Source organism: Pteropus vampyrus, unplaced genomic scaffold (assembly GCF_000151845.1).
Source record: "Pteropus vampyrus isolate Shadow unplaced genomic scaffold, Pvam_2.0 Scaffold132, whole genome shotgun sequence".
Lineage (NCBI taxonomy): Eukaryota > Metazoa > Chordata > Mammalia > Chiroptera > Pteropodidae > Pteropus > Pteropus vampyrus.
In genome coordinates, this window is record NW_011888913.1 from 219,364 (window position 1) to 233,731 (window position 14,368).

Sequence of the window (14,368 nt, forward strand, 5' to 3'; positions counted from 1 at the left end):
CTGGATAAGATAAACCAGTTTTCTAGCCTTGAATTGAATGATTTATGAGGGAGTAGTGACTGGAAGAAGATGCAGAGATAGTTTGTTTAAATCAGGATGAGAGGAGGGAAACAAACCCGAGCATTCTTGAAGAAAAAAAAATAGATAACATTACGATAAAATATAAATGTAGTAAAATATGTGAAGAGGAGAAGTCGTGAGATTTTGAATGAATGAATATTGCCTGGAGAGAGTTGATATTGTCTTTAATCGGTAAAGTATATTTTCTCAAACAAAATGTTTAGCCATCTTACACCCATCCAACAGACACAAAAATATGTAGAAAGTTACAATCTATACCAAAAATGCCATGTTATTTTACCTCTGAAACCTCTCTTGAAACATAAGGGACATATTTTTCATGAAAAAAAAAAGATTATTTAAAATTCTTCACCGATAACATTCTCTTAGAGTTGGCAAATGAAATGACACCGATGTGCAAACTCTACTCCCCATGTAATTTGTCATATACATTAAAATAAAATATTTTTATACAGTCAAAAAAACAATTTTAAAAAACACTTTATTTTCAGAATAACTTTAGGTTTACAATACAGCTGTAAGGGTAGTGAGAGAGTTTCCATATATCCTTCCCCCAGCTTCTACCAGTGTGATTATTTGAAATAACCATCATACCCATTTCAAAATGAAGAATTTAATACTGGCACAACATTGTCGACTAAATCCCAGACTTTGTCTGTATTCCACTAGGTTTTCCACTAACGTTCTTCCAATCCATGATCTCGTATAGGACACATCACATTTCTTTTTTTATCACATGTCTTTAATCTTCTCCAATATATATTAGGTTCTTGGCGTTTCCTTGTATTTCACGAACTTGCTAGCTCTGCGAAGTATTGATCTAGTAGTTTGTGGTATTTGTTCCTCAACATGGTTTTGTCTGATGTTTCCTCATGGTTAGGTTGGGGTTTTGAATTTTTTGGAAAAAATACCGCAGGAGGGAGCGTGCTTTTTATAACATTCTGTCAGGAAGTACAAGACCTCGACTTTACTGGTTATGGCACGCTAATCCTGATCACCTGGTTAAGGTGATCCCTTGCAGGCTCTTCACTGTAGTTAGCTTCTCCTATTCCTTACTTTATTTGCTAAAGCCAGGATGCTCTGAAGAGGAGAGGGATTAAGAACTGTCTAGAGAGGAGGGAATCAGGGAAACTGTGGACACGTGTGCCACAGTAATTAACAAATGTTTGAGAAAGATGTCTTTAGGATATGCAAATATGTTTTTTCTCCTTAAAGTTTTGCCTCCTAATCCATGGAACTTGCCTGCGGCAATTATTACTGTAATGTCCTTATGATGATTTTCTATTTTTCTTATTCTGTTTACATTTATTATTTATAAATCTTTTCTAGAGGAGATATGTTCCTTATCTCCCATTTATTTATCAATTTATTATTTGTTCATGTTAATATGGATTCACGGGCATTTATTTTATTCTTTAGGTTATATTCCTGTTCTGTCGTTATCCATTGTTTTGCTCAAATTATTCTAGCTTTGGCCATTGGAAGTTTTTTTAGCTTTGACCATCAGAAAGAATTGGTTTTAATTTAATGAATTATAATAGGAAATGACGTTGATATAGAGGAAGAATTAGACATTGAGTCAATGGATGCGATAAATAAGTTCACCTTTTTAACCATGAATAATGATTATAGCAATTAAATTACTACACAGACTAAAACTGAGGTACTGATTTTAACTTTTAATAGCATGAATGTATATTTTTACTTAAAAGCAACTATTATGGAAAAAGGAGATTAATCACATATTAGTTCATCTTAATTTTATTGATAAAACAGTCAAGATAGAACAAAATATCTCCCTAAGAGATAATATCCTATAATCGAGATAACCATTATGATTGATTCAAGAGTTTTTAAGTGACAATTGTAGCAAAAGCAACAGTGATAATTAAGGAAAATCAGTAAAAAACAGGATGCACTCACAGCTGTATCTACTGAAATGCTTCATGTTTACAACAATAGCAAATTTTATTTTTTTTTTTACTCATGTGTTTGAAAACAATTTAAAAACCTGCAATCTGGTAATAAATTTATTCTTGACATTTTTCTTAAAATCATTTAATAGCAACCTTTAAGCCTTATGCTTAACTAAGTCAAATAACTTAGCGGATCAGTGATTTAGCACACAGAATATGTTTGACACTCTTTTAGAAACAACCAGACAACATGGCGGCCCATTTTCTTCCAGTTAACATTCAGGTGAATTTGCGAGGTTAACTAAGTCAGAGGCTGCTTTTCTTATCACATATTATCTAGTTTTTCAATTATAGAGCGCTATCCAGTTTTCCACTTTTAATTTAGTCTTTAAAACCTTGCTTAGGAACAGAAGATAGGGATTTAATTACTTAGTTATAGTGTGAATTCAAAATTACTATCCCTAATCCCAGTAAATGTACGTATAATATTTTGGTTCTCTTAATTACAGCAAACTTTGTGTTGAAAAAGCCACAACAGGAATTACAGGTTTTTTTTTTTTTTAAATTATGTGTATATCGTTTCAGAAGGGTAGAATACAAATTTTTAAATCCAAATAAAGATAAAAATATTTTATCAAGTTGTGGGTGGAAACGGCATATCAGAATCCTTAGGATGTAATACCCTTTCATGCATTCGAGAAGCCCTGAGAAGGGTATCTTCTCTTTGCTTTTGTTCCAGGATCCACGTTAAAATGTTGTGTATTTTATTCGAGGCCTATTTGGAGCTTTAAGGATACATTAGGGATAGTTAGTAGCAGAGTGTGAGGAAAAGTAGACCAGAGTCGTCGTCGTTCTTGGTTTCCATTGGGAGTTTTATAAAATGTGACTGCGGTGACAGTGGACAAGTCTAGCACTTATTTTGGAGCATGATGTCGGGGGTATCAGCCGCACCTGGTTGTTCTTGTACTTGCTGGCGTCTGCAGCTCCGTCCTCTTTTCCCCATGGAATGGACTGGCCTGCTGGGGACTGTCCTCCCTCCTGTAGGACAGATCCTAGGACCCTGCCTCTTCTGCCAGTCCTGCAGGATATGAGGGGACTGAGAGCTCCAGACCCTGCTCTTGGTTCTCAGCCGCAACCCCACCCCCAGCTTTCTAACTATGCCAGTTGCCTCAGTGCTCTGAGTGAGGAAGTCAGGCAGCACCCCAAAAGGCTGCGGGCGTGGGGTGGACACTTCATTCACCCTTGCCTCTGAGGGAAACACGGGCTGAGTGGATTTCTCTAGGTGCTGAGCTGGGTGGCTTAGGGAGGGGCTGACACAGAAAAGTTAAACTACTCTTTTTACTCCCATTCGTAGCATTTTTTCTCCATTTTGTGTTCCTCTGGTGTGTTGCCAGTTGTTAACTGGAATCTGCAGTTCTCATAAAGATGTTTTGGCCCAAAGACTATTTTTATCAGTGTTTCTGTGAGGGGAAGAGGGCTAAGACTTCCTGTCCCACCATCTTGCTGAGGTCATCCTGGTATTTATTTTAAAAACCTTAGATCATTAGGATACTTAAGACAAAGGGAGGCTACTGACCAATACGATTCAAATTTTCAGAAGTTCTTTTATTTTACTAATTGAGTTTTTAGGATTTTTTTTAAGATGACTGAAATGTATCCTTTTTATGACTTGGAGAATACACAGGTCTTAGGTCTGTCTGATCCATGTTATCAGGAGAAGCTAGATGATGCTGCAGCAGAGGGACAAAACCTGGATGGCTGAAAGCAAGAAACATTATTTTTGAACTCAAACGCATCCCCAAGGACTTTCTCGAGCAGATGTTCTCCAGGCTGACAGAAGCACTCACTTCCTACTGTGTTGTGCTCCCTTGGTCAAAGCTTTGGGAGAAAAGGAAGGACTCGTGAACCCACTGCATGTAAACGCTTTGGCATGAATGTGACACCTCTCAATTCTCAAGGCCACTGCCCAGCACTCATCACATGTATCTCGTGAGCCGCAGTTGATTACGATGCTCCCGTATGTTCAGAGGAGTCGGGAAGTGGTTATTGGAGGCCAGAGACGTCTCTACCACGATATATAAGACTATTAAAATGAGACTTTTGCCAAGAATTCTTCCTAAATGCTTTACGTTAACTATAAAGTATCAGGGACACAACAGAATGGCTAGGTGGCCAAATTTTCTTATCTCTTATATGATTGGCAAAAATATTATATATTTATTTTTGTCATTATGCTTTTGTTGTTAATATGTTTTTTTTTTTTAGTTGGCTAAAAGCGGTCATGAAAGTGGCATTGTTTGAGTCAGAATCTGCAAATATTCACATTTGCAAATTCAGATATGTTATATATATATACAAGATTAAGATCAATTATTTAAAAGAAAAAAATAAATGTTTTATGTGCATACCCAACATGAGTTCAACTAATATTTACACAAAAACAATAATAATAATCAGACTGAGTCTTTTAAAATGAGTATATCAGGAAGAAATGCTATTGCGCTAGAACCAAAATATTTTCACTGTACCGTACTAAGGAAAAAAGATCACATAAAATAATTATTGAGTTCAGGAGACTTACATTCTGTTTTTCTCATAAATAAGGAAAATTATTTTATTCTACTTGATCCACAGGGTGCATTTTTTCAACTTTTATTTGTCCTAGTCACTGAAATGTTTTTCATGTTCAATAAATAATTTTAACTTAATAAATTTAATTTATGCAAAAATATATAAACAAATCAATTTTATTTTAAGTGCACTGTATAATGAGTTGTGATGAATATACATATTCTTGTAACCACTATTTCAATGGACATATAGAACATTTCTGTTCCATAAACACTTTTTTGTTTTCGTTTTTATGTTTGGTCCGTGATCTATGTCGGATAATTACTTCTGTCAAATGTGCACTAGTAGTAGGAAGATTTAAAAAAAGAAATAGAGCATATTAAACAAACAAAACAAATATTTTACATGAACATGCAAATTAAAAATAAATTACTTCTCAGGCAAGAACGCATTTACACATAAAGTCTATAAGTAAAAGTATTTAAAAGCAAATTCGGGCAGTTAAAATATAAATGTGCTAATCGGTTTAGGCTCAGTTATGTCATGAGAACAAACAACTCTAGAATATCAGGGGCTTCAAATAATCAAGTTTTAAAACACACAATATATGTCTCATGTACATCATCACAGAGGCCATGCTCGCTGCTCTTACTCAAGACGTCCAGGCTAGCGAATACCCCATTCTCTGATGATGCTGCCATCTCAAAAGGGGACCTTAGGCTCTGCCTCTGAAAAGAGAAGGAAACAAATAGAATAACCCGCATACGAGAGGAAATAGATGGTCTTTGTCGTCGTTTGGTTTGCTCCCTCCGCCTCCCCCGGCTTTATTGAGATATAACTGACATACAACATTAGGGAAGTTTAAGATGTACAGTGTCATCATTTGAGATATGTAGTTACATTTCAAATATATATAGTTCACCTCATATAGTTACAATTTCTTTTTTATTTTATTTTTTAGTGAGAACTTTTAAGATTTACTCCCTTAGCAACTTTCAAAAATGCAATAGTGTTAACAGCTACAGTCACCATGCTGTCTGTTACATCCCCAGAATTTATTCATCTGAAAATCTAATCTTGAGAGCCACAGGGAAGGGAACTGTGGAGTTCTCTGAATACGAATAATATCTACCAGATCCCTCAAAATAATGCTAAATATTTAATCTAATTCAGATCTTAATGGGTATAATTATGTTAAGCATTTTCAGCTATTGCTATCTCTCTATACACATAAAAGATATGCCATAATGAAATTATAAATGACAACATGACTTAAAGTCTCTATGAAACCAAAAAAACTTGAAGTTATTTATTTTGCTATCAGATATTAATTTTTTGTCTTTATTTGCATTGTTCCTTCTAATTACTAATACTAGGAATAAGAAAAAAATGAAAATAATAAATGTAGAACTGGTATTTTGCATAAGATGGATACTTGATTTTTATTTCATTTAATATGCTGATCAATCAGAAAGCATACAAATAGTTTTATTTGCTTCTATTTTGTTTCAAAGCAAGCAAAGCATCACATGACTATAGTATATTTGAAATCCCAAACATAAATATGAAAACCAGTCTTCAGTTAAATAATGTAAAAATGTAATAATTGGCATCAAAATGCTCTCCTGAAAAACCTCTGGTGTTTGGCAGCATTTATAAATAAAGCCATTTTGATTTAATTTTCTTAAGAAATAAAATAAATTATAAATCCAAAAATAGCCTTGAAAGCCTCTGCTCTAATTTAAATGCTAGAAGAATAGAATATTTGACAGAATAAGTAATGTATTTGGGGAAAATGATTTGTACATTTTTCTTTCTTGTAAGGTAGAATAAAATGTTATTTTTCCCTATTAAATATTATATATTCTTACAAAGAAAAAAATCCCTTGACTGTTTCATTTTTTGTGTGATTTAAATAATTATTTCTAAGAAAACAGGTAGATTCTAGTCCAAAATCCATTTGACAGCATTCATGTAAAAACTCAAAGGACCTATATTATTTACATGAGATTCTTTTAAAATCGAGAAGCTATTTCTACCAATAAGCTGCCCACAATGTTTCGGAATCATTTCACTTCTATATGTTTGGGAATTTCTATGTATTCTCTCAAGGAAGTAAGCATGTTTTCTAAGTAATAGGTACTATACCTTTTCTACTACTTGGCACTTTTAAGTTCAGGATCCAGTTATACTGAGTCCCCTTGGACAGTGACTGCTAAGCCCTGGAGCCGTCAAAATGAGTAACTTGCGCAGGTCCTACCTGGAAAGAACCCGCAGGAAGTGTGTATAATGGGGTGGGACAGATCAACTGACACGTAGTATTAACCTGTGACCATGAGCACTAAGTTATCCAGAAAGGTTTGGGGACATTTTATTCCATGTTTCTGAATCGCCAATTTCTCTTTTATAAAAACGAATGTACAGTAATGCCTTCACACTTTACTAATTTTGAGAAAATCAACCTTAATCGGTAAAAGCTATTTTACAATTTATAGACGCATAGCTATTACTTATACTTGCCTGCATCCTTTCAGACTTGATTGCAAGGAGACTTGTGATTACTAATATTTATTAATGAGCATACACTTACATAGAAATTTAATTTGTGGATACTAGCATAAAACACTTTTTTGGAAGAAATAATAATGACTTTTATAACAGTAACTGCTAACCATGGAGAACAACAGCTACTAACAAGGAATGATCTAGCCTGATGCGTATTATCTACGTGAAACCATTTTTACATATATTATGGGTTTTTAACTTAAAAAATCCTAATAATTACATTAAAACTAAAATTAACCTTTTGCCAGTGCTCAAACCAAGTTCAGGCAATAGATTAGCATGAGTAGATTACAAATAAAAAGTTTGCAGACGATTCGGTTTTGTACACTATGTATAGTTATCTGAAAATATTAGAGTAGAAGAGGCAACTAGGAGCTCGTGTAAAGTTGTCCGTAAAGGAAAATGCCATTTGTGTGGCTTGCAGAACTGTTTTGTCCTCTCACACCCTAAACTTTACCATCCGGAGTATGGCAATGACAACGACAATAATATTTACTGAACGGAAAGAATTCTAATATTTAAAATTTTTTAGTGTATTATTAAACCCATAGGAAGATTGCAATGAATTTAAACTATTGTTGTTAATAGTAATGATGATGATACCATGGAGAGACTTAACACATACCATGAAGATGAAGAAGGTACATTTGCAGAACCTCAGTCAACCAGTAGGATTAAGAAAACTAGGGTTCACCCTACAGTTTTGATAAGATTATCTGTCTTCTTAACCCGTGACTCATTAGTAGTCCAGAAAGATCTTATAAAACAGGATTTGCTAATGTTAAGGACCACGTTCCGAGATTAAACGTTGCCAGGTAGCTGTCTGCCTCACTTCAATTGATTAAGACAATAGAGAGTATGCAGTGATACGCGCTTCAGCTTCCTGAGCCAGTCTCAACATGCTAGAAAATGGAAGCATTTTATTATTTACAACAGCCATGAAACCAGTGGTATATCAGTCTACCTTTCCTTTCTTTTTCCTTCCTTCCTTCCTTCCTTCCTTCCTTCCTTCCTTCCTTCCTTCCTTCCTTCCTTCCTTCCTTCCTTCCTTCCTTCCTTCCTTCCTTCCTTCCTTCCTTCCTTCCTTCTTTCTCCCTCCCTCCTTCCTTCCCTCCTTTCCTTCCTTCCTTCTTCTTTCTTCCTTCTTCCTTCCTTCCTACTTCATTCCCTCCCTTCCTCCCTTCTCTTCTCTCTCTCTAAGTCTAGAGCTGGCCTGTCTCAGTAAATGCAAAATATAAATTATCTGATTGTTTATATGCATGTATGTGCGTCCCCTTTGGAACAGGACTACATAATACCCAGCGATACATTGTCTCCAGCCTTTCTCTATACAATATCTTACTCTTTCTATTGGAATTTCATTAATGGCAGTTACCCTCAGTCAACCTTTAAAATAGATTCTTAAACACGCTTCCTATGCTTACATTACAGTATTTGTGAATTAAGGGCAAACTTCACAAGGGTAAGTTTTAGCCAGCTCTTATATGAATCAATATAAATTATCGAAATTAATGAACTTCTGTTGAAAATTATATTAGTTTCATTTTGAAAATAACAGAACTTTTTAATGTTTCCATTTAATGATGGTTTATTTAATTTACACAATGAATTAGAATGCAGCTTAAAAATTTACATAAAATCCCAAAAGATGAAATTAATAATCAAAGAAATCAGGACAATAAACCCATGGGTAAACAAATAGTTAATCAGAGATAACAATGATACATAAATGCAAACAATATGACCCCCTGTGATAAAGAAAGACACACTATTTGCCTCTAAGCTTCTAGTGGCCAGGACAAAGAAAATGCAATCCAAAAGTCATTGCATCTGTAAAATAAGACAACAGATACAGAATTCTTGTTTCAGGGTAGATATCATGTAAGGAGACGTTCTTCGTATTCTTTAGTAACCAAAATTTTCTCTTTTGTTATTTAAAATTTGATCATTAGCTAGAATTTAAAAGAGCGAATTAAATGATTTAAAGTTATTAGTTGTTATGGGAAAAGGTCATACAGTAATAAGGGCTGTGGTTCTCTTAAAATACAATTTTAGGTAAAGTAAGCTAAGTATAAACTGATAAAGAATTAGGATTGTTGAAAATAAAAACTTTCAAGTGCGTTTACAGTTTAGCTGGCAGTTTAAGACAGACTTTTATGCCTTATTGACATGCATGGCAAATAATACTAATGAAAGTATGCGTTATAATTTCTCTGGGTGTTTATCAAACAACTCATTTCATTTCTGGAAAGCTTATGAGTAATTTGACCCCCAAATTATTGCTTTTTCATTTCAAATAAAAAAATAAATGCTTATAGAGGGTCATGTAACAGTTATATCATTGGATGTATATGTGTTTAACCAGTAGCTTATGCAGTCCTATGTTGTTTTCTCAATTATTAAAAATGTCCTGGATATATATAGGTTTTACAATTTACAAAACGCATATCTTATATTGACTAAATGTTGAGGACGTCACGGCGTACGTGCTAATACCTCTAACTGCACTGCAGACGTTCTGAGGTCAGGAATCGTGACCCAGAACCTTCGACACTGATGTATTTGCGGGCACCCATCCCATCTCCTAATAGTTTATTTTGCAGTCTACTTCAAGAAACAACAGCCAGTGAAAATTATTGGACTGTTAAACATTTTCTAAGGTAATTGATGGCCACCTCATGTATTTACTTAGAATCATACTCTCCTAGATAAATTCTGATGACTGTTTTTGATATCAGGAAAATGGAAGTTTTCTCTCCAGAGAAAGATGCTCTTTCTTCCCTCCAACGTTTCGAGCTCCTCCAAAGTGATGGCACAGACAGTGCCCAAGTGAAGACTGAACTGGACGTTAAAAACAATGGCGGCGTTTTAGCTGAGGAAGTGACTCAGGTCATCTCTATTAAACTTCACATTCTATTTCCTTGAAGACAATCTGGAACCAAACTAACAACCTCCCCTGTCTGAATGTTTGAATAGCTGTAGACGCAAGAACCAGCCAACAACTTAATTATGGATTTAAAAAACTGGCATTAATCTCTTCTCTTTCCGGTATATAGTCCCTTCTAATGCCACAAGTCATGGTAAATTGCTCATTAAACTTCAAGCAGTGCTCTGGAATGCTTGCTACCATTTACAGGCAGTGTTCTCCGAAGTACAATTAGGGGGAGTATTATGACACAGAACAATGGAGACAATTATTTCTGAAGTTTATTAATGCTAATTAGCATATGGCATCGAAGACAGCTGCTGATACTTCATTGCTAAATACTGGGGGACTAATTAGTGTTTGATGTTAATTAGCTTCTTCTGCATGTGCTTTGCCCTTAGATGCATATGCAGTGTCACCACCGGGCTGTGAAAAGTCTGGCCGTGTGCTCTGCAGGAACATGATGTGGCATTTAGGAGTTCTTGTAGTATGTAGCATTCTTCTCTAGTATATCTGCCTTTAATGGATTCCACAGAAGCTTTAATAATTCGCTAGTTATACCACTCTTCATTTAAAACATACTAAGAAATTGTAGCTTTTTAAGTGTTAAAGTGAAAGTGATCCTTTATTTTATAATTTTTTATGTCCTCTGGTCAAGAAATGATTTCAAAAACTAGAAGTCACTGGTATAAAAAAAGTATTTGGTTTTCATTTATTTACAAATCAAATTGATTTTGCTACTGCCTATCAATTTACACTTAACCTTTTATTTATGATTAATAGTCATTATTAAATGAATATATCGAATACGCACACTCTTCCCGTTAGCCAATTTAGTGACCTTTTTTGGTTTGTGATTTTTTTCTCCTTGAACTGAAGCAAAATAATTTTTTCTTTCTTTTGAAATGTGAGATAAGAATTTACCCATGAAATCTTATCTTTTGAAGATATTAAAGTTTAGGTTAGGTTAAGACAGTGATCTAGAAAACTTTCATGTTAGTCTTAAAACCTTTCCAGAGAACTGTTATTTTGCTTGCTTATTCAGGGGCTTGTGGGGGGTCAGGGGGGCACAATTTACTCCGAAATTCTTGTGACAGTCAGCTTTATACACATGTTGAATAACTTCTTTCAAGCAGAAATTTCTCTGTAGTTAACAAATGAACTTAAGAATTTAGTGTATGAAGCTCTGTGACTAGTAACCACGAAGATATATTATGGTTTAAAAATTTTAAAATAATCTCTGGTTTTATTTTCACATGGGGGTTATTTATTATTTTTATGGCATTAAAATAAAGGAATGAAACAAAGCTATTCGCAGTGGTAATTGTACAATCACTTGTAAAAGTTACAAACTACAATATATTTGACATCTGACTGGCCAGAAAACGTGCAGAAAGACAAAGAACAGAGAAGAGAAAATACTTTTAAAAACATTTATTATTTTAAAATACCCACTATAGTTTTTTTTCTTGGTTGATTTCTCATTAGAAAACAAGGGAAACATCCATAAAATAAGTTGTCTTTTTATTTCTCTCTCTTTCTCCTTTTACAAGTTGTTCTTCATCGTCTTCTTCATTGTTTTTACATTCCTTCCAAAGACTGAATAACAGTTCAAAGGAAGGAAGTTCAGTTTCAAGGGATAAAAAATAAAAGATAAAACACTTAAAAATAATTGGCCGTTTAAGAAGGCTGAATATTGAAATACCAAATTGCACAAAGATGATTGACATAGAATAGTGAAAACAATACTGAACGTGACTCAGTATATCTGTGGCATCGGGCTTCAAAGTCTCTGATTCTTTACCTGCAAAATGAGAAGAATTCTGTTCACATAGCAGAATACTTCAGACTCTGTTCTCTGCCTCAATTCAAGGGGCTCTTGTTTCAAGGAGCTCTAAGATAATAGGCCTGTGCCTCAGCTCTTCCATCTGTAAAATCATAGCAATAAATTTACCTGCCCGCCTTGCACCAGGAACTCTAGGAAACAAAGGCTGTGGGCCAGTATTAAAGGCCAATACTTGACTTGGGATGTGCGATATTAAGAATTTACCCATAACGCTGGTAATTGCTCTCCCTCGATTGTGAGAGTTTTTATCTCTTTCAACATTCTAGTAAGGCAATGATCTGAACAGTGAATATCATAAAAGAGGCAAGTCAGTGATCCCACGTCTGAGTTCTCAGGTAGCTCACAAGCCTTAACGCACTCAAATTAATTCCGTTAGTCCTAAATTAACTTTATTACTCTGTTATCATTTGAGATGGAAGGATAGCAAAAATTATCTTAAAATAGTCTAACTGTGAAAGGTGTATAGTTAAATTCCACTCTAGTTCATATTCAGATAAAAACCGTGATAGAAAATAATTACTCTTGATCCAATTGGCTGGTTTTTGAGTAATTCTGTCTTTACAGAGATAGCCTTCTTGTTCTCCTCGACTTGACTAAACTTGAGAGCATTTGCTTTAGAAACCTCTTAAATATAAATTCTCTGTTCTTTTGAGTTGTAAACCTTTCCCCAACCTCTTAAGAGTTTTATAACCCAAGAGTGTCTTTCTCAAAAAAGCCAGAAGCCATCCCTTTGAAATGCAATCTGGAAAGATCTTGCCTCTACCTCCCATTCTCCTCGGAGGCTAACAACCCAACTCATCAATTATTACAATTGTCACCAATTAACCAACAGAAGGTCTAATCACATTGACCCTGTCTCCCCCACTCCCTACACACACACACCACTTGCTGCTTTGCTGCTCACACATCTCAGTGCTTAAAGATGGACAGAAGGGAGAGGGGTTAGGGGCTAGGAGAATGGGGTGAAGTATTAAAGAAGTACAAATTAGTAGTTGATAGTTGGGCGGGGATTTGGAGCATGGCAGAGGGAATGCGGTTAGCATTAATATGATGGCTAAGTGGAGGGCCAGGGGAGGGAGGAAGCAATTGGGAGGATCATTTTATGAACTGTATAGATGTCTAACCAATGTACTGTATACTTGAAACTAATTTAAAGAAATAAGTTAAAAAAAAAAAAACAAAAAAAAAAACCTCTCCAGGCTTTTGGTTCAGTAGAGTTGAGTTTAATTTCTCTACTTTATTGCAATAGTTTTGAATAAAACCTTCCTTGCCTGTATAACTGTTCAGTGCAACTGTTCCTTGACACCCTTAAGAATTGATCTCACATTAATAATCTTGAAATTTTGATGAGTAACAGTGTTGGAGATATCTATAGCTTGTCTTTGAAAAAATTTTACTAATATTTCGAAAATATAAAAGTAGGTCTATACGTTACATATCTTTACATTTGTGAAAAAATAAAACCAAATCAAAAAGAGACTCTAAACCAAAAGAGATTGGGCACTATGTTGTACCCAATAATAAGACTTTAATAATAACTAATACTTTTGTGTCTCTGTGGTACAGTTTGATGCTTAGTATTAAAGAAGTATGTCTTTAAGAGTAATTACAAATTTAAATCCACCTTTTAATTTTGCTTATCTGTCTTTCCTTTACTGGGAAAAAAAATCGGTGATTTATTTTGCATTTAGTTGATATTTCTTGTGCCAGATAGCTTCACTCAGTTGAATGGTCCCCTCCCCCCCCCAAAAGAGGTGTTCTCACCGTTGTATGGCTCTATTATCCTTCTGTCGAACCCCAAAGGTTTTAGCAATTAGAATTTAGTATGTCTTTGCAACTAAAATTCAAAAGGTCTATTTTAATCGTTACACTTTACCATAGATCGATAGCCTCCATTAAAATGATTGTGTTTTCCTTTCTATTGACCCTGCTTTGCCTACACTTGCAGTGTGTTGCGAATCAGACATTACTGAAACTTACCTAATTATTTCCTTCCATTAAAATGTCTAACTTAGCCAAGAGTAAAATAAAGAACCTCACATTTTTTTTTTTAAGAAAAGAATTGGGCCTCTACCTGAATATAAGTAGATTAATGATTATAATGAAGCAAACCGCCTAGGATTTGTTCTGAATAGAAGCAATGGCAATAGTGCCCCAGGTTGTTATGATTTGTGGCCACAGGGAGAGAGGGAGAGACCTGTGCTTCCCAATGACCAAAAGGGCTTTTTGCTCTGGACGACTCTATTGCTCTTGAGACTTTTATTTTATATCCTTTCTCCACACAGAAAAAAATATCTTTATAGCTGTATAGGAAGAACAGATAAAATCTGCTCATGAGTTTGGGAAAAAAGTCATTGATACCTCTGTGAGGCTTTCTAAGGCTATTTAAATAACTGTTGAGAGTGAATTGGCTTCATCTGACATCTGAGAGTGACAAGAGTTGTCACTGTCACTGGGTATTAA

The 14,368-nt window shown here is 34.8% G+C and overlaps 1 long non-coding RNA gene across 1 annotated transcript in view; it reads right to left on the reverse strand.

Annotated features, from left to right (window-relative positions):
* The window catches only part of LOC111744311, a 21,321-nt gene extending 8,399 nt beyond the window's left edge, over window positions 1-12,922 (reverse strand). Inside the window, exons 1-2 of the long non-coding RNA XR_002782105.1 lie at window positions 12,834-12,922; window positions 3,025-3,032 (exon numbers count right to left, since the gene is read on the reverse strand). This is a non-coding gene — a long non-coding RNA (uncharacterized LOC111744311). The remainder of the gene's footprint in view (window positions 1-3,024; window positions 3,033-12,833) is intronic.
* Between the last annotated feature and the right edge of the window lie 1,446 nt (window positions 12,923-14,368).